The sequence below is a fragment of the Pleurodeles waltl genome, chromosome 5 (genome assembly GCF_031143425.1).
Source record: "Pleurodeles waltl isolate 20211129_DDA chromosome 5, aPleWal1.hap1.20221129, whole genome shotgun sequence".
Taxonomy (NCBI): Eukaryota; Metazoa; Chordata; class Amphibia; order Caudata; family Salamandridae; genus Pleurodeles; species Pleurodeles waltl.
Window position 1 is genome coordinate 1,365,146,106 of NC_090444.1, and position 17,936 is coordinate 1,365,164,041.

Genomic DNA, 17,936 nt, shown 5'->3' on the forward strand with positions numbered 1-17,936 from the left:
GGGGGCAAAAAAAGTTAGAAAGTGCAGGAGACTGTATTTTTTTAAATCTCAGAGAAATCCATGGATCCAACCGTAGATTTTTCTGATGTTCTAAAAAAATGCTTTTTAGCCCTGTTGGGGTCCCTCAGGGACCCGAGCACCAGGGCTAAGGTGTCAGGGTTACTCTACCCTTGCCCCTTTTCTTTTTTTTTTTACTTTTTGTCTGGGACTTGGCTGAAGCTGAGTCACAAGATGGCTACCAACACTTCCTTGTTGAAGTGTGGACAGCCAATCAGCTATCAGTACGGAGGCAGTTTCATCTGCGGTGAATCCGAGGCACTGGGTACCAATATTTTTTGGCCTTGAATTACTCCAAAACTACTGAACAGATTTACACCAAACCACATAAAGCGTGATACGTGAAACAGAATCTAGTTTTGTGCCAAATTTTGTGTAATTCCTTTCAGCAGTTCGGGCTGCAGATGTGTCTAAAGAATTGGAAATCCCCATAGACACAGAATGGAGAAAAAGTGTTTTGGGAGCCCCCTTTATTTCTGTCCCCGCTTCATGGATCACCACAAAACTTTCAAGACAGCAGTTGAACTGACCAAAGTATACGTTTTGAAAATTTGTTGAAGATTCGCCAAGCAGTGCCAAAGTTATTGGCAAAACAAAAAACATTTTGCCTATGGAAAAAATGTTCCTCACTATAACTACCTAGGGGCGACCGCCACTAGGTAATATGGTAATATATATATATATATATATAGCCCTAGGTAGTTATTGTTAGGACTTGTTGTTTACCATAGACAGAGCATTTTTTGTTTTGCCAATAACTTTGGCATCGCCAACACTTGAACTAGGAAGTGTTGGCAGCCATCTTGGGACTCGGCTGCAGCCGAAGACCATGCGCAGTGGTGATTGGATTAATGTATAGTATTGAAAATACTTTACTTTAAAAAAACATATAAATTCACTGAAAAAAACAAAGGTTACAGGGACATTATAGTTAGGAAAAAACAAAGAAATTCACTGAAAAAAACCAAGGGGTACTGGGATGTTATTGTTAAGTTCACATCTCACACATACAAAACCAGTGAAATTCAGCAGTTATTGTTACCTCAGCTAATGTGCCCCCGTAATGCACTGCTTATGATCTCACATATTAGATCACTCATGACATGGTCAATGACATCACTCATGACATCTCAAATGAAATCACTTATGACATCACTGATGACATCATCCACAGAACCACTCACGGACCCACTCATACCCCCATACAAACTCTTGTACATCGACACACACAGTTAGTCACATGCTCATTCACAGACCCTTAAAGCTACTGACACACACTCACTCACTTGCACAACAACTGACACAACTACTCACCCACCCATACAGTACTAACCCAGCTACTCACACAACTACTCACAGACCCAGGCAACCACTCACATACCCACTAACAGACCCACAAAGCTACTCACACACCCACTCCCTCACACATACAACCCTTCACAAACCCACACACTCAGTCATATAGTCACTGGCAGACACTTGCTCACTGATACAGTCACTTACACAACAAGCACTCACCACACAAGTTAAAGTTAGCTGAGGTAACTATAACTGCTGAACTTAAACAAAGAGAAAGAGGAGTGTAGTAATTGTGTCTTAGTAGTCTGGAGCACTTTCAAGTCTTGTTCCATAAAAATTGAGGATTGTTGCTATATAGTTGCCAATGCTCTACTGTTCCAAGGCATATTCATGTGCTTACAATAGCACATATAATACAGTAAACAAAAGATGGAACCACATGACTCAATGCAATTCCAATATAGTGTAATAATGAGGTCGTCTATGCCTACTCTTTACTCTACTTATAAAAGACTTTTCTGCATGCTGTATAAGGGATTTCTGCTTTATTTTTTTGCATGTTCACTACAGTGCTAGTTGTCACAACATTGCCACCCATTATTCATTTTGCCTGGGATGCATATTGGGGTTATTGTCTAGCGAGACTTGCAGGTGGTTCCAACATGTGTTTGCTTGGAGCTGTACTTCTGGCCAGTGCTAGAATTCATTTTAAATATATGTGTTGTCATGGATTTCAAGGTAAAGCCATTATTTAGATTTACTACATAAGCTCAGGGTCCATGCGGAGTGTTTTCTGCAGCTCGCAGTATTTATTGGGTTTATTTCATGTGTCCCTATATATCATGTGTTCAGGCCCTTTTGGGTATACTTGACGTTCTTCTATAGATATTCAAATACGTCCATCAGTGTTACTTTCTCTTTATATTCGAGACGTGCTCTTTCCCGGTATTTCTCCTAGAAATACTGTCACTTTGCTTGCCGTTCAACTACTGTTTGGTAACTATCATGGTTTATGTGGTATACTTGTTTCTGATATTTGGATTGTCCAATATGCCCTTCAGAGTATCTATTTCATTATCAGTTACTAAGTGTGTAGTCCTTTCTCTATGTCGGAAACATGTGAGCACGCTTATTTACAGCTGGCGTCAGCTCATCTCTGACATCACCTGCAGGAACACTGCCACTCTGCATGCCATTCTACGGCAGGACCGGAGGCTCAGATTATGCTTCTCTTTCTTTACTACTCAAAATTTCAGCAGCCAATCAAAACACGTAAAAACACAAACTACATTTCCCAAAAGTCATTGCAGAAAAATGTCCACCAATCAACAGCTCCTTAACCATATGAGAGTCCACAAACATTCTGGAACCTTCTCTTTCTTTGCTGCTCCTCGACGAGTTAAATGCTTTTTCTTACCTTCTCAGGGGGTCATTCTGACCCCGGCGGTCAGAGACCGCCGGGGCCAGGGTCGGCGGGAGCACCGCCGACAGGCCGGCGGTGCCCCGCAGGGCATTCTGACCGCGGCGGTTCGGCCGCGGTCAGATGCGGAAAACCGGCAGTCTCCCGCCGGTTTTCCGCTGCCCATGTGAATCCTCCATGGCGGCGGAGCGCGCTCCGCCGCCATGGGGATTCTGACACCTCCTAACGCCATCCTGGGTCTCCCGCCAGGAACAGGATGGCGGTATGGGGTGCCGCGGGGCCCCTGGGGGCCCCTACAGTGCCCATGCCAATGGCATGGGCACTGCAGGGGCCCCCGTAAGAGGGCCCCACTTTGTATTTCAGTGTCTGCTTTGCAGACACTGAAATACGCGACGGGTGCCACTGCACCCGTCGCACCTTCCCACTCCGCCGGCTCAATTCTGAGCCGGCGTCCTCGTGGGAAGGATGATTTGCCCTGGGCTGGCGGGCGGCCTTTTGGCGGTCGCCCGCCAGCCCAGGGCAAATCCCAAAATACCCTCAGCGGTCTTTCGACCGCGGAGCGGTATTTTGGAGGGGGAAGTCTGGCGGGCGGCCTCCGCCGAACGCCAGACTTAGAATGACCCCCTCAGTTTGGGAAGTTTTGCCTTTATTTAATGGGGTACGCGAGTGTGTTTGCTGTGGCACTGGCTTTACTTGCATTCACTGGCCTTGTCGCTTCGCCGATCGGAGCGGAACCCCGTTTTCAGTAGCTTCCGCTCTCGCATCAGTTTTCTGTGGTTTTCTGCTTTTCAGATTGGCCCCTTGCAGCTGATTAGCGCGTCTGCGCTCGACCAGTGCCTTTCACTAGTACAGCCCGAGTCAGAGAGCGCGACGGTGCATGTAGCCCAAATCCTACTAGTTCTACTAGTTGGGCTACGTGCATTCCGTCGTCAATTTCTCCTCCAGCCGTTGACAGCACATAGGAATCGCACATTTTTGGCATTCCTGACGTGTTTGTCATCTGCATTCCACGCCTGCCTCTGGCTGAGAAAATTTAGCTTTGTCCTGCATTTTAGCAGTGTGCACACTGGTGAATTATTATTGTTTGGCTCTCTCTTACGTCCCTGGCTATATTTGGAGGGGCTGCAATAATTATTATACGGCGGAGCCAAGGAGCCTTGTCGGACATGTCCTTTCTTGCACTTGGGGTGGTTCCCCCCTTCCTTTGATTTCAGTGTCCAGACTGGTTATTTCGGAGTTTTGCTGTGGCAATTTTGTTGTGTGATCATGACTGAGTGGCTGCCCTTTGAGGAGGAGGAGATGGGGCATGGTTTTGAAGAGGTTCTCGGTCCTCAGTTGGGAGCAGGATTGTCTGAGGTAATTAATGCCTCAGTACAACAGTCTCTGAGAAGGGCACTGGCAGTGTCCGTACTGCAGAGGATTAACCAAGCTGTTCTTGCAGCTCTCAAGCCCAACACTCAACAATTTGAATCTTTTATCAAAAAACAAGGGTTGGCTCCCTTGCCAGATGATAAGGTGATGGAAGAAGGACCAGTGGCGGCGGCTGCTCCGCAGACCTCTTCTTGGCTGCATGATGGCACCTTGTCAGCATTGGCTAAGGCTTCTTCTGATCACGTATATTGTTCTCTGCCGTCAACATCCAAGGGATCTTCTCTGGAAGCAGTAGATTAGTCTGGCACGGACTCAACCTCCTCTGGATCCTCTCATTCTAGCAGTCCCTTGTGTAAACGCAAGAGAGCTCAGAAAGCCGGCTCTTCTCATGTCAAGGAGAGGTCTCAGTCGCCCTCTAATCCATTCCAATTCAATCCAGAGGACATTATTCATTGTCGTTCAGCGGATTGGGCCCCGGCGCAGGCCGTGGCAGATTACCTCCATGACAAGCTGAGAAAGGGGTTCGACAAGGAGGTCTGGAATAGATTGCGGGCTGAGTGCCCTAGGCCGGAGATTCCGGATAAGGTGTCAGAGACGCCAGACATAGATCCCAGCATGTTGACCTTCCTTAAGAAATTCGCCAAGGACCTCAAGAAAGGTATTGACAGGGCCTGGCGCTCATGCCAGGACAAACTTTTGGATCTCGCAGGGCCCTTGGCCAACATATTGGAAATGGCCTTGAGGGCTAAAGAGTCTGGTGAACCTATTGATCCTCACACCCTGGCTGAGTGGACTCAGAGGGCGATATGTTTTTTAGGGAATGCTAATTGCGCTATTTCAACGGAGCGGCGTAAGTCCCTCCTCATGAGAATTGATTCGACCTTGACGGAGTTGGCGGCGGCGGATGCAGGTCCCCTGGCAGACGTCGTCTTTTTTACGTCAAATTCATCAAAGATATTGCCAAGCATGTTACTACATTCACGACCCTGGATAAGGCGCAGGAGAACCTTAAAAAGGTCTTTCGATCTGGCCTTTTTGGCCAGGCCGGACGAGGCAAGGGCCACTCGTCAGGCCGTCCAACCTCCTTTCGGGGCCAGGACTATGGCAAAGGAGGTGCTTTCTTCCCCTCACGCTCCAGATTCATTCATCGGCGTGGGCAACGAGGCGGCTTCATATCCAACTCCCAGTCAAGTTTGTCTGCAGGTGAGAATTCAAGACGGTTCTTTCATTCAATTGGGGGGTTGTGTTCAGTTTTTCCTCCACAATTGGTCTCGTGTGACTCAGGATGCATGGGTGTTGCAAACAGTCCAGGGTTTTCGTCTGGAGTTTTATCAAACTCCGCTGCAGGAGACTATTCCTCCTCCTCACCATTTTTCCCGAAAAGACGCCAGCGTCATAGACTCCGAGATTCAGGAGCTGCTCCAGAAGAGAGCCATCGCTTTTTGCGATCCCCATCCTTCTGGGTTCTGCAGCAATATTTTTCTAGTTCAGAAAAGAGAAGGAGGTCACCGATTGGTCCTAAATCTTCGAGACTTCAATGCTTTTATCGTTTACCGGCATTTCAAAATGGAGGGTCTTCATCTTTCATGTGACCTCCCTCAGCCGGGAGACTGGCTGATGTGTCTGGATCTCAAAGATGCCTATTTAACGATTCCCATCTGGCATCCTCACAGGCGTTTACTCCAGTTCAGGTGGAGGGACGCTTGGATGGAGTATTCGGTCCTTCCCTTCGGGCTCTCCTCTGCGCCTTGATGTTTTACCAAGCTGCTCAAGCCGGTAGTGGCGTTTCTGAGGGAGAAAGGGATTCGATTGATCGTTTATCTAGACGATATTCTGATCATGGCACAATCCCAGGAGTTGCTGAGGCAGCACGGGCTCACAACCGTAGCCCTTCTCCAGGATCTCGGGTTTGTCATAAACGACAAGAAGTCGGTCCTTGTACCTTCCAAGACTGTAGAATTCTTAGGATTTCTGATAGACTCCGACAGATCGCTTTTGGTTCTTCCCAAGGCCAAGCTTCGGGCCATCAAGAAGGAGCTTCAGGTGGCCTTAGCCAGGACGTCATTGTCCCTGAGAAAGATCGCTCGGATTGTGGGGCTGCTGGCATCCTCCATCCAAGCGATCTGTCCAGGTCCCCTCCATTACAGAGCGTTACAGAGACTCAAACTACGTCATCTCCAGCGGGGCATGACATATTCGGACTTGGTTCCTCTGACGGAGGAAGTCCGTTCGGAGCTCAATTGGTGGTTGTCCCAAGTCGATGCGTGGAATGGCAGAGCCATCTTCAGCTCCCAGCCCGAGACGGTGATAGAGTCGGATGCCAGTCTTTGGGGCTGGGGCGCGAGATGACGGAGGGAGATGATCCTCGCAAGAACTTCAGTTGCACATCAATTGCCTGGAGTTATTAGCAGGTTCTTTTGCAATAAGGACTCTGTCCCCCAAGAGAGTTTCGTGTTCCATTCTGCTTCGGATGGACAATGTGACGGCAGTCAGATATATCAACAAGCTGGGGGGCACGCGGTCGCCTGTCCTAGTGGAGATAGCCAAGTATTTTTGGCAGTACTGTTTGGAGCACCGTCTGCAGGTGACGGCGGAGTATCTGCCGGGTCAGATCAATGTGGTAGCGGATTGGAACTCTTGTTTTCTCAGGGATTACAGCGACTGGAGGCTTCTGTCTCAGTTATTTCTGCTGACTCAGCAACTGTGGGTTCAATGCAGAATAGATCTGTTTGCCTCTCGCCTGAACAAACAGTTACAAGAGTTTTTCAGTTGGAGGCCGGATCTGTTGGCGAGAGCAACAGATGCGTTCCTTCTGGATTGGGCAGGGTCCCTCAATTATGCTTTTCCTCCATTCGCCATGATCCCAAGGGTGGTGACGCAGATCAAACGGCAGAAAGCGGAGGTGATATTGGTTACTCCTCTTTGGAGGGCGCAGCCGTGGTTCCCGTTGCTGTTGGAGTTGGCGTGCGACTCTCGCCTTCTTTTTCCATGGTCACCGGACATGCTTCGGGGCCCACAGGGCGAGAAGCACCTTCTGATTCTGGAGTGTTGGAAAATAGGTTATTGGTAGGGCAGGTAGGTACCTACACCTAGCAACAAGCCACTAACCTCCACATAGGTACAGTTAGGTCTCAGTAAATTAATCCCAGCTCTACCCTTGGTAGCTTGGCATCGAGCGTCAAGGCTTAACTTAAGAGACAAAGGGGGTCATTCTGACCCCCGCGGGCGGCGGAAGCTGCCCGAATGGCAGGAACCGCCAGAAGACCGTACCGCGGTCAAAAGACCGCGGCGGTCATTCTGACTTTCCCGCTGGGCTGGTGTGCGACCGCCAAAAGGCCGCCCGCCCGCCCAGCGGGAAAGTACCAGCAACGATGAAGCCGGCTCCGAATGGAACCGACGGAGTTGCTGGTGTGCGACGGGTGCAGTTGCACCCGTCGCGATTTTGAGTGTCTGCCAAGCAGACACTGAAAATCCTAATGGGGCCCTGTTAGGGGGCCCCTGCAGTGCCCATGCCAGTGGCATGGGCACTGCAGGGGCCCCCAGGGGCCCCACGACACCCGTTCCCGCCATCCTGTTTCTGGCGGTGAAAAGCGCCAGAAACAGGATGGCGGGAAGGGGGTCGGAATCCCCATGGCGGCGCTGCTTGCAGCGCCGCCGTGGAGGATTCCCTGGGGCAGCGGGAAACCGGCGGGAAACCGCCGGTTTCCTTTCTCTGACCGCGGCGGTCAGAATTGGCCAGGAAGCACCGCCAGCCTGTTGGCGGTGCTTCCGCGGTCGTTGACCCTGGCGGTCTATGACCGCAGGGTCAGAATGACCCCCAAAGTGTAAAGCATTCAAATATCACAAAACAGTAATTAAATAAAACACAGGAAACAGTTTAAAAATCCAAAACCAATTTAAAAAAATAGTTTATATTTTTATCTTTAAAATTACACAAAAACGATTAAAATCGGTTCAGGGGAACCGGAGATATGAATTTTTAAAGAATTATTACTTTTCTAGCGCTTAGAAACAAAAAGCGCCAATCGGGTCATCTGGTTGCACCTCGACCGGGGCAAAGCCAAACTTTCAGGCCGACCGCGATGGAGCCCTGCTCGGCTACAGGTCGCGGGAGGCCTCGGATAAAAAGTTACCTTCTGACTAAGTCTTTATTTTGAAGTTTTTCTTCACCGGGACGAACCTGCCAGTTGAATCCGACCTCCTGGAGCCCTTGTCCGGATACGCGATGTGGGTTTCCTCGGTGGAGACTTTTACCTTCGGACTTAGTCGTTTTTTCGAGATGAAAATCCTTCGACCGGGGTAAACCTGGATCTTGATCCGACGTCCATGGAGCCCTTCTCGGATACGATGGCTGGGAGGTCCAGGTCAACTTTTTACGTTCTGACTTAGTCTCTTTTTTGGATGTTTTTCTTTACCGGGACGAACCACGAAGTCAGGCCCGGTCGCGGTTGAGGCAAGCCGGCTAGAATTTCCGCGGCGGGTCGGTCCCTCTCTGGAGCTTTTTTCCCAAAATTCTCAAATCTTTTCCAAACTTCTGGGGCTTCACCCAGATGTTCTTTTAAGGTTCTTTTGGGGTCCACAGCTCACCCCAAGGGTCCAGAAGTTCTGTGATGGTCCTTGGGGGGTGCGGACTTCAACTCCCAGAATGCACCTGGCGCAAACTCCTTTTTGGCCACTGGACAGTGGTCAGCTGGTCGCTTTCTTCAGGAGTTGGTGCAGGGGACTCTGGTTTAGCAATTTTTCACCTGTAGCAAACAGGGAGTCCCTCCTTGAACCAGTTGAAGCCAGGCAAAGTCCTTCTTGTGGTGAAGCCCAAGTGTGCAGCTGGTGCAGTCCTTCTGAGTGCAGCGTCCAGGTGCAGGCCAGGGGTCCAGCAGGGCAGTCCTTCTTCTCCTTTAGTTCCTTTCTTGTTGAAATCTGGTAGGGATCTGAGGTGTGGGGTCAGGTCTGCCAGTTTTATCCTTGCTCCTGGGTGAAAAGCAGGGGGGTCCTGATCCTCCAATCAGGTACAGGGTCGTCCCCCTGTGATGACCACTTCCTGGGAAGTGTGGCAAAAATCCATCCCAAAAGGCAACAGTCTCTAAAAATCCAACATGGCTGAATCTGATTTTTGGAGGTTACATCTGGCTGAGCCCACCCACTGGTGTGGCTAAAAATCATAAACACACCCCTCTCCTGCCCTCTCCTAATCTAATCAAGGGGGCACCTAGTTGTCTGGGGTTGCAGGATGTGGGGGTGTTGCTGGGTGCTCCAAATGTCCTTCTCTGCCTTTGAAGACCAGTTTGGCCGCCCTCCCCCTTCCTGCCTCCATCTGCTGAGGGGAGATTCTCTCCCCCAAGCACATTCCTTTGTGTGAAGTCAGGCCACTTCACACCTCACCAAGGCAGCCTGGCAGAAGCTGCTGCAGGCTGGCCAATCAGAGCACAGCAGCAAAAACAATGCAGAGCTGAAATTGGCAACTTTTTAGGTAAAGTCTAAACTTTTTACCTGAACAAGTTATATTAAATCCAACAACTGGAAGTTGTGGGATTTATTACAACAATTAATTTGATACCAAATTCTTGGTATGTAACATTTAAGGAGACTTTAACATTTAAAATAAAGTCTGCCCATTCTAGCCTATGAAGGCCATTTACTTCAATGAGGGAAAAACGAATTTGGCTGTTTTTACCTCACCAGGGCTTATAAACCTATTTTTATAAAGTCCCTGCTTATAGTTACATGGCACCCAGCCCTAAGGGCACATAGGGCACACATTAGGGGTGACTTATATGTAACAATAAGGTAGTTTAAGACTTTGGAAGTACCTTTAATTCCAAAGTCGAATTTGCATATAACTTTAATTTAAAAGCAGCCAGCAAGGCTGCTTTTAAAATGACACTGGGCACCTCAGCAGTGCACCTAGGTGTGCACCACCTATGCTGTGGTCCCTAAACCTACATGCCCTACCATATACTAGGGACTTATAGGTAGGTTCACTTAGCCAATTATAATTAGCCTAATTTGCATATTGATTTTACACAGAGCACAGGCCCTGGGACTGGTTAGCAGTACCCAGGGCACCATCAGAGTCAGGAAAACACCAGCAAGTGGAAAATGGGGGCAAAAAGTTAGGGGGCCTCTGCAATCAGCCCTGTTTTCCCACACAACCCCCCCCCAGCCCACACGCCCAGGAGACTCAGCCCAACCCTGGGAGAGTCTTCCTGGCTTGTTAGGCGAGGAAGACAGTGAAGAAAACTGGCTGTCCCTTTGCAGGGCCTACTCTGCCTTATATCCTCCTGTCAGGGTCACTCCCTCTGGGTAGTGAAGCCATCCCAACAGTAAAAGGACCCAACTCAAACTGAAACTTCCCTCTAGGGGGGTCTTCCTCCTCTCTCTCTGCCAACTTGGGTAGTGAGGTGCCCACCTCCCCTACTCCAAACTTTTCTAGGGCAACACCTAGCTTACCCAAAGAGGTCACCCAACACTTGAGCAACCCCACCATGACCAATAGGGTCAGGGGGCCTACTTTGCTATTGGCCCTGGGGTCTGCCTCCCAGGCCAAGTACAGTGCTGCCAGGAAGGCTAGCACCCAGCAGAGGCTACTGACAGCTGTCAGTACCCAGAACCACACCCTAAGCTCTCCACTGACAGGTGGCTGAGCTGCTTTAAGGGCAACTTTGGGGTCCTGGCACCCCTCTTGCTGTCTAGAGTGGGGGGCTACCACCTCCTGTGGCAGACACCCTCCTTCCACTCTCCCTTCTGTCAGTGCAGGGGCAACACCTTGCATCTGGACAGCTGCCTGACTACTCAGGACTTCCTTGGGGTCAGGTGAGGCCTCACCAGTGCCAACTCTGGGCTCCCCCCCTACTGGGGCAAAAGGCCTTTGGCTCCCTGGAACTCTCTTTAAGAGTGGCCTACCCTTCCTTTTCTTCTTTCCTTTTCTTGGGGACCCCTGTCTCCTAACTGTAGGGACTGACTCCCCAGGACTTTGGGTTGGGGGGGCGCCCTGGGCGACCACCCCATCTGTGACCAGACTCACCTCTGGGAGGTCATTGCCCAGGATACAATCTAGGGGAAGGTCAGCACTGACTACCACCCTAATCCAGTCAAGGATACCCTCCCTCTCTAGGGGCACTATGGCTACAGGTTTGGAGGTGACCTCCCCTGTGGCTATCCTGACTTTCTTTGTCTTTCCTGGGACATACATGTCTGGGGTCACTAACCGGTCACTCACTATAGTGTGACTGGCACAGGTGTCTCTCAGGCCAGTGGTAGGGATCCCATTCACTTGAATGTGGTGGAAGTGCCTACTCCCACCCTCAGGGATCACCAGTTTACCATCTGGTCCTGTCTCCCAGCACAATGCTAGGAGGACTTCATCATCTGAGGAATCCTCCTCTATGGCTACACTGGACAGCCCAGTGCTAACCACCTTCATTGGACAGGCTGCATCTCCTCTGAAGTGACCTGTCTGCTGACAGTCAAAGCAAGCCCTACTGTCCAAGAGTTTTTTTAACCCTGGGTCTCCCTGTCTCTGCTTGTCAGAGTGGGAGTGGGATTTACTCTCCTCCTTCTTAGGGTTCTGGGGTACAGAGGGAGTCTCTGTGGTGGGCTTACCACCTTCCTCCTTAGGTTTTTGGGGACCTGTCCCCCCCTTCTTGGAGTCTCCCCCCTGGGACTTGACAACCACCCTGGTTCTCAACCACTCATCAGCTGCCTCCCCTAGCTCTCTAGGGTTGGTCTGCTTAGAGTCCACTAGATGCTGGCGTAACCTTTCTTGGATACACTTGGTCAAGATGTGCTCTCTCATGATCAGATTGTATAACCCCTCATAAGTATCTACTTTGTTACCAATAATCCAGCCCTCTAGTGCCTTTATTGAAATGTCCACAAAGTCAACCCAAGACTGGGTACTGACCTTCTGGGTGTCCCTGAACTTCATTCTATATTGCTCTGGGGTCAGACCAAACTTCTTGGCTAAGCACTTCTTCATACTAGGGTATGAATCTGCCTCCTCCCCCCTTAAGGTCAGAAGCCTATCCCTCCCTGAGTTGGGGACCAACTCCCACAAAAGGGAACCCCAGTATTGAGGCCTAACCCTTCTCATTTGGAGTACCCTCTCAAAGGCCCCCAGCCACTTATCTATGTCATCCCCCTCTACATAAGCAGGAACTACCCCCTTGGGTAACATGGGGCAAACTCCCCCACCCATGGACACCTCAGCTTCTTTGTCGCTGCTTCCATCTCCTTTCTCTTTGTATGCCCACTTTTTCTTTTCTAGGGCCAGCTTCTCTGCTTCCAAAGCTATGTATGCTAGCTGGGCCTCCAGCTCTCTTTCTCTGATGGATGGGTTCTCTCCTCCTGAAAGGACCCCCTTCCCACCACTAGCTTTGGATCTGCCCCTAGTGACTGTATTTACTGAGGACCGTTCTTCCTCGTCCTCACTTAGGGTCAGATGCCTTCCCTCCCCTGAGTGGTTAGAGCTTGCATCCTCCCTTCTTTCTCCCTCCTCTGGAGCTTCTTCTGACTCTACCTCTTGGGCCTCAGCCCATGCTGTCAGGGATGTGATCAGGATTTGCTTCCTGAGATCAGTGGTTGCAGGCAACCCTCTTTCAATACACAACCCCCTAAGCTGGACTACTGTCAGTGTGGGTAGGCTAGCCAGATCAAGCTCCATGGTTCTCTAGTTTTGTGTCAACAAAAACTTTTTGCAAAAATTGGAAACAAGAATTTAGAAAAATTACAAAAATTCAATAATTGAAATTAATCCAAATTAAAAATTAAAAACATTTTTTGCACTAGGACAATTTAAAGGATTTTTAATTTGTTTTACCTAAAACTGTAACGTGATATTGAACACAAGTACAGGATCCCGTCGCTGCTTCCAATTATGTTGGAAAATGGGTTATTGGTAGGGCAGGTAGGTACCTACACCTAGCAACAAGCCACTAACCTCCACATAGGTACAGTTAGGTCTCAGTAAATTAATCCCAGCTCTACCCTTGGTAGCTTGGCATCGAGCGTCAAGGCTTAATTTAGGAGAAAAAGTGTAAAGCATTCAAATATCACAAAACAGTAATTAAATAAAACACAGGAAACAGTTTAAAAATCCAAAACCAATTTATAAAAATAGTTTATATTTTTATCTTTAAAATGACACAAAAACGATTAAAATCGGTTCAGGGGAACCGGAGATATGAATTTTTAAAGAATTATTACTTTTCTAGCGCTTAGAAACAAAAAGCGCCAATCGGGTCATCTGGTTGCACCTCGACCGGGCCAAAGCCAAACTTTCAGGCCGACCGCGATGGAGCCCTGCTCGGCTACAGGTCGCGGGAGGCCTCGGTTAAAAAGTTACCTTCTGACTTAGTCTTTATTTTGAAGTTTTTCTTCACCGGGACGAACCTGCCAGTTGAATCCGACCTCCTGGAGCCCTTGTCCGGATATGCGATGTGGGTTTCCTCGGTGGAGACTTTTACCTTCGGACTTAGTCGTTTTTTCGAGATGAAAATCCTTCGACCGGGGTAAACCTGGATCTTGATCCGACGTCCATGGAGCCCTTCTCGGATACGATGGCTGGGAGGTCCCGGTCAACTTTTTACGTTCGGACTTAGTCTCTTTTTTGGATGTTTTTCTTTACCGGGACGAACCACGAAGTCAGGCCGGGTCGCGGTTGAGGCAAGCCGGCTAGAATTTCCGCGGCGGGTCGGTCCCTCTCTGGAGCTTTTTTCCAAAAATTCTCAAATCTTTTCCAAACTTCTGGGGATTCACCCAGATGTTCTTTTAAGGTTCTTTTGGGGTCCACAGCTCACCCCAAGGGTCCAGAAGTTCTGTGATGGTCCTTGGGGGGTGCGGACTTCAACTCCCAGAATGCACCTGGCGCAAACTCCTTTTTGGCCACTGGACAGTGGTCAGCTGGTCGCTTTCTTCAGGAGTTGGTGCAGGGGACTCTGGTTTAGCAATTTTTCACCTGTAGCAAACAGGGAGTCCCTCCTTGAACCAGTTGAAGCCAGGCAAAGTCCTTCTTGTGGTGAAGCCCAAGTGTGCAGCTGGTGCAGTCCTTCTGAGTGCAGCGTCCAGGTGCAGGCCAGTGGTCCAGCAGGGCAGTCCTTCTTCTCCTTTAGTTCCTTTCTTGTTGAAATCTGGTAGGGATCTGAGGTGTGGGGTCAGGTCTGCCAGTTTTATCCTTGCTCCTGGGTGAAAAGCAGGGGGGTCCTGATCCTCCAATCAGGTACAGGGTCGTCCCCCTGTGATGACCACTTCCTGGGAAGTGTGGCAAAAATCCATCCCAAAAGGCAACAGTCTCTAAAAATCCAACATGGCTGAATCAGATTTTTGAGGTTACATCTGGCTGAGCCCACCCACTGGTGTGGCTAAAAATCATAAACACACCCCTCTCCTGCCCTCTCCTAATCTAATCAAGGGGGCACCTAGTTGTCTGGGGTTGCAGGATGTGGGGGTGTTGCTGGGTGCTCCAAATGTCCTTCTCTGCCTTTGAAGACCAGTTTGGCCGACCTCCCCCTTCCTGCCTCACCATCTGCTGAGGGGAGATTCTCTCCCCCAAGCACATTCCTTTGTGTGAAGTCAGGCCACTTCACACCTCATCAAGGCAGCCTGGCAGAAGCTGCTGCAGGCTGGCCAATCAGAGCACAGCAGCAAAAACAATGCAGAGCTGAAATTGGCAACTTTTTAGGTAAAGTCTAAACTTTTTACCTGAACAAGTTATATTAAATCCAACAACTGGAAGTTGTGGGATTTATTACAACAATTAATTTGATACCAAATTCTTGGTATGTAACATTTAAGGAGACTTTAACATTTAAAATAAAGTCTGCCCATTCTAGCCTATGAAGGCCATTTACTTCAATGAGGGAAAAACTAATTTGGCTGTTTTTACCTCACCAGGGCTTATAAACCTATTTTTATAAAGTCCCTGCTTATAGTTACATGGCACCCAGCCCTAGGGGCACATAGGGCACACCTTAGGGGTGACGTATATGTAAAAATAAGGTAGTTTAAGACTTTGGAAGTACCTTTAATTCCAAAGTCGAATTTGCATATAACTTTAATTTAAAAGCAGCCAGCAAGGCAGGCCTGCTTTTAAAATGACACTGGGCACCTCAGCAGTGCACCTAGGTGTGCACCACCTATGCTGTGGTCCCTAAACCTACATGCCCTACCATATACTAGGGACTTATAGGTAGGTTCACTTAGCCAATTATAATTAGCCTAATTTGCATATTGATTTTACACAGAGCACAGGCCCTGGGACTGGTTAGCAGTACCCAGGGCACCATCAGAGTCAGGAAAACACCAGCATAAAGTGGAAAATGGGGGCAAAAAGTTAGGGGGCCTCTGCAATCAGCCCTGTTTTCCCACATGGAGGGACAGTTGCAGCTGATGGCCTGGAGGCTTTAAGGCAGCAGTGGCACTTGCCAGGCATTTCACGATCGGCTCAGAGGTTTATCAGTGGGGCGTGGGCTCCCTCCACTAGAAAGAGGTATCTCTCCGCTTGGAGAATCTGAAGCATTTGGTGCCTGGAACGGTGTTTGGATCCCGTGGCAGCCGAGCTTGTCCAAATTGTGAATTTTTAATCGCAGAAAGCTGACAAAGGATTGTCCTACAGGTTGGTAAATAATTTTCGTTCAGCTATTTCTGCAGGCCATGTCAAGGTGGATGGAGTTTCAGTAGGTATGCATCCAGTAGTGGTTAAGCTTTTAATGGGTGTGAGGCTTTCTAACCCTCCTTCTTCCAGGTATACGTTCCTGTGGGATGTGAACTTGGTTCTCCATTTGTTTGAGAGATGGCCGGATAACTCTGATCTATCTAGGAAACAGTTATCGGCAAAGCTGGCCATGCTGCTATGCCTAGCAGCTTCTCGACGTTCTTCTGATGTGAAAGCCTTGGATCTTGCAGGTAGAGTTTTAACACCTGAAGGTGTTTCTTTTTCCATTTCTAGAAGAACAAAAACAATGCCTACCTGTATCGAATACTTTGCTTTTCCATTTTCTAAAAAGTTGTGTGTTGTTGCTTGTTTAAAAGAATACAAGCAATGTACTAGGGGGCATATTTATACTCTGTTTGCGCCGGATTTGCGTCGTTTTTTTTTACGCAAATCCAACGCAAAACGAACTCCATATTTATACTTTGGCGTTAGACCCGTCTAGCGCCAAAGATCTTGGAGTTTGCGTCATTTTTTAGTGTGGACACCTACCTTGCGTTAATGATATGCAAGGTAGGCGTTCCCTTCTAAAAAATGACTCCGAAGCATGTGCGCCGTATTTACACTCCCGGGCAAAAATGACACCCGGGAGTGGGCGGGTCAAAAAAAATGACGTCCAGCCGCTTTTGCGTCATTTCTTAACGCCTGGTCAGGGCAGGCGTTAAGGGACCTGTGGGCTCGGAAGGAGCCCAGAGGTGCCCTCCCATGCCCCCAGGGACACCCCCTGCCACCCTTGCCCACCCCAGGAGGACGCCCAAGGTTGGAGGGACCCATCCCAGGGAACTTAAGGTAAGTTCAGGTAAGTACTTTTTTATTTTTTTTTGTGGCATAGGGGGGCCTGATTTGTGCCCCCCTACATGCCACTATGCCCAATGACCATGCCCAGGGGACATAAGTCCCCAGGGCATGGCCATTGGGCAAGGGGGCATGACTCCTGTCTGTGCTAAGACAGGAGTCATTTCAATGGGGGTTGGGAGTAAAAAAAAATGGCGCAAATCGGGTTGAGGCCAAACTTTTGCCTCAGCCTGACTTGCCCCATTTTTTGACGCCCAAGCTCCATTTTCCCCTACGCCGGCGCTGCCTGGTGTAAGTCATTTTTTTTGACGCACACCAGTCAGCTCCGCCGGCTAACGTCATTCCATAAATAAGGCGCCCGCATGGCGCTTTGGAATGGCGTTAGCCGGCGTTAAATTTTTTGACGCACAACTGCGTTGGCGCAGTTGTGCACCAAAAAGTATAACTACAGCCCTAGATCTCTTAGGCAGAGTCTGACGGGCCAATTGTTGATTTCTCTTTGCAAGCCTTTTAAGCCTGTATTTGCGGCTACCATTGCCAGATGGTTCCGTTTTGTAAGGGCTGAAGCGGGAATTGATACGCAAGTATTTGATGCGCACTCGGGTCGGGGTGCGATGGCTTCCAAGTCTGTGGGTTTGGGTCGGTCAGTGCTGGATATTATGAAATCAGCAGATTGGACCTCAGATTCCACTTTCAAACTGTTTTATTACAAACCACTGGGTGATTTTGCATCTAGAGTGTTTCAGGCAGCTTTGAACTAGCATAATCTGAGCCTCCGGTCCTGCCATAGAATGAAAAAATTACTAGCATTTGTGCCAAGAATTTTCAATTCTATTAAGGACACGTAGACGAGGATTATCCCTCCCAAGGATTGTGTTTGTTTGGGCAACCATTTTGTTAAGTGCAGTCTCTTTTGGGATATGTTTTAATGTTCCCTCCCGAATTATACTGCTGTTATATAGATGAGCCTGTTATTGCTACTATTATTGTTATTATTTTTCTTTTCTGCCTAGGATTGGAGCAAAAATCGGAGTAACGCGAAGTTCCGGCATGCGGCATTTGGATCGTTTGCTGGAGGAATGTTTGTCTTCAGTCAGCTGTTATTTTCCTGGGCATTCTTTCAAGTTCTTGATTATGAATTCTTATTATCCAGTTCTTGAAGCAAAGAAAGAGGAGGTTCCAGAATTTTTGTGACTCTAATATGGTTAAGGAGCTGTCGATTGTTGGACATTTTTCTGCAATGACTTTTGGGAAATGTAGTTTGTGTTTTTACGTGTTTTGATTGGCTGC